General features: G+C 43.8%; 1 protein-coding gene across 1 annotated transcript in view; it reads left to right on the forward strand.

Moving 5' to 3' along the window:
* Window positions 1–3,402, forward strand: part of LOC140649878 (uncharacterized) — a 36,782-nt gene that overhangs the window by 33,041 nt on the left and 339 nt on the right. The window lies entirely within an intron of this gene.

Raw genomic sequence — 3,402 nt, forward strand, 5'->3', positions numbered from 1 at the left:
CTCCATCAGTACATCTCATTGTGGAGCTCCCCTGACCACGCCGCCGAAGTTTGCTGCCCGGACTGATGCTGTTACGAAGATGCCTGGGTCTCCAGTACCTGCAGCCCGGTCACCGGCTGGAGACAAGGGCAGGGCATGCTCCTAGTCAGATGCCCTTCAGTGGGGCTGCTCTAATGGAGCCAGCTTCGTTATCTGCCTGGCTGCTGGTCCCAGAGAGGCTGCAGGGATGTCTGCTGCTTTATTTCTTAAATGGCACCAAATGATGGCAGTTAAGAGCCTACCAGGAGAAAATGAGCTCTTAGGGCAGCATTTCATGTCTTGTGCGCAAGGCTTTATTGGATTAACTTTGTACTAGAACCACATACACTTCCCTTGCTGGAGAAGCCGATCTAGCTTAACTGTGGGATAAAAATTTTACAACCATATTTTTGTCACACAGGTGACTCCCATAAAAAAATCTTTACATGCATTAATGTCATCTGAGCTTTGGCAAGCCCGCAAAGCAGGCTCTTTCTCAATGATCTCTGTCTCTATCTTAATGCTGCACTCATCCCAGTGTTAAGCATGTAACTGTCTTGCTTTGGTTCTTATTTTCCACATTAGGGACAGTGTATTTCCTCTCCCACACACCTCTTGCAAACGTACAGGCACTGGGAGAGAAACCCTCGGCACTACTGTCGCCGTTCAAGCGATGCCTTTTGCCTCTGTGGGTACCTGCCAGCCTGTGGGAGGGAGACTTGCATACTTTCAGCTACTTCCCCATTATTTACCCATAAAGTTAATAACTGACTCAAGAGTTCACCTACGAATATATTTTTAGGGCTGCTCTTGGTAAATTTTTCCCCTGTCGGCCACAAAGCTCTTGTTTTCTGTAATTTCCTTCCTGTATTTTCCCTTAACCCTAATCTATTTTAACACTAACGTGTTCATTTTGAAACAGCTGGTGTATTCTCAGCCTCTTCTTCTCCCTTACCTGCTGATTATTTCTTTTTTTCACTGTCCTCTATCCCTACTTCTGTTGTTTGCAAAAAACGGCTTTTCTCCTCCCTCTCCCTCTTCACAGCTCCCACCATCTGTCTCTCTACAAATACAAAGCTTTAGGGGAAATGATTCACTAGGCTGCTAGCTCATTACTCACACTCTCCCCATCATGGTTTCTGTCCTTGTAGGATGCTCTAACTAATGTAAAGATCAATGAATCCTGGGAACTGTTATTCAATTAAAAAAAAATAATGCCCCAGCAGTTAAATAGATTGGGCTCTTTGTACTTCCTAAACACCAGTACTTAGTTTTTCTTCCTCACTCTGCTAGCATTGTTTTTCAGAAAAGGATCATTGAAACAGAAGAATAGAAATGATCACTGGACCATTTAATGCAACCTTGTGTATCACATGATGCAGGAGTTACTTAATGAAATTCCATGGCCCAAACCAAGCAAATCTGTGGTAAATCTAGAGCACATATTTTAGGATGACAGCCAAAATGATGAAAGGAATTTACTACCCAGCCTCGCTAATCATTTTGAATGCTTAACTGCACTCCCTAATATGCTGCTTTGCAAGCAGCAAAACTGACACAGCCTCATTCCCTACAGATTTCTCTCCTCCAGCCTTACCAAGGCTGAGCACCCCAAAAGCCCCCCGGCCCCCCGCCAGCCCTGTCCAGGGGCAGGGTGGCCAGTTGTGACTCCTGTGAGCGCTGGCTGGCCAGCTGCACACCTCTGGGAAGAGACCTCCGCAGGCCTGAACCCCCGCTGCCTCTCCCTCCACAGCATGCAGGTTTGGGGCTAGCTCTTCGCTCAGGTAATTATTTCCATGAAACTCGTAGGCACTTAGTATCTTTGAGCTTCTCCCTATTAAATGTGGTAGAAATTGGCTAAGGGGCTCAGAAGCCATTTGAGACAGACTAGTTCACAGTGTTATAACACTTCACACATCTTAAAATACCAGAGACAGCCATATTGAGTTGGCAGATACGCCATAGCATTTCAGGAGACTTTCTCAATACTGTAGGGCACTCCCAGTGACCCTAAATGTCAATGTTTAGGTACCCACATTCCGCTCCTTTTGTCTTCACTTTGTTGACCTTTTAAGAAGGATTTCTGTCATGATTTTAGGCTTGTCACCATATACTAGAAAGTTATTTTCTTAATTGGAAGCTTAGTTTTTCATTTTATCACATGGAAAATAGACCCCCCCCTCCCCACACGCAAGTAGGTAACAAGAAGTACCACTACCTAACACAATTTTATTGTGCCTTGTCAGGAAGCTGCCAGCATGGCAGGTATTAGCCTATTTATTTCAGTTGTTGAGCTTCCCCTTAGGAATTGGAGTTGTAAGAAGCACAGCAAATACCACAATCAAAATTCTAAGAGTTGACCATACTGGATACACCCTTCTCCCAGTTCTCTTAAATGGCTGCAAGTCTTTATGCAAAAGCCTGCTAAAGGAAAATCTGAGTGTATCTGCAGTGTGGTTCTTCAGTTGTTTCTCATGAACACCACAAAGCATGCCCTGTATCAGCACACCACACTGGCACCACCTTCATGGAAACCTAATTAAGTAGTTTGGGTAATGTAACAGGAGTATCAACTTCTGGGCTAATTTACTTTTTGGACTACCAAACACATGTACTTTTTCATAAAGCTGTGTTTGGGTCATTCTATAACAAATAATAAAGCTGAGGAGGATCTTGGAAAGAGCCTGCATTGAGCAGGCATGAAGAACTCTGTCAGAGCAGGACATTCTCGTACGACTACTCTAAAGAATAAGGGCTGCAGAATTTTAAGCCAACAGAGTCCACCGTTACCTCAGTAAGATTAAGGCAGTTTTAAAACAAAGAACCCTCACCAAAGTCGTACTTACGTGCTCTGTAAAAAAAAAGTTCAAATTTTAGCAGATGTGATGTTGTTGAGCCGTCCTGGTTGCCAACACCCTGTGGCTCTCCAACATCTTTGATTATTTTATTGTTCCATATTGCATACAAGTTGTAGGAGTCAATGTTATTTCTCTTAACAATCGCTGGCTTTCCAAAGGCCAATTGTCCTTTGACGTGCTCTGTTTTAAATAACGGCTGAAGAGCAGTAACAAAGCTAAAGGCCTGCTGTAAAAAATACTGTAGCGTTCCATGGTACTGACAGCACACACGTAGTCAGGCATTTAGCTCTCCTTTTGTGGACTATTGCTGCAACACGCTGAAGGTGTTAGGGGGCGAGCTGTAAGGAAATGGAACTCCAGAGATTTCAGATCTGAGAGTTCTCTAATTGAAGACAGTGTCTTTATGCAAGACAGGCTAAGGAAAACTTGCGTTACCCAACAGTTACCATTCCTCCGTTTTTCCCAGCAATAATAAAAGCTGACGCAACATATAAGGTTGCCTTACAAAAGGCAAATATATTTAATA

Source organism: Ciconia boyciana, chromosome 3 (genome assembly GCF_034638445.1).
Source record: "Ciconia boyciana chromosome 3, ASM3463844v1, whole genome shotgun sequence".
Taxonomy (NCBI): Eukaryota; Metazoa; Chordata; class Aves; order Ciconiiformes; family Ciconiidae; genus Ciconia; species Ciconia boyciana.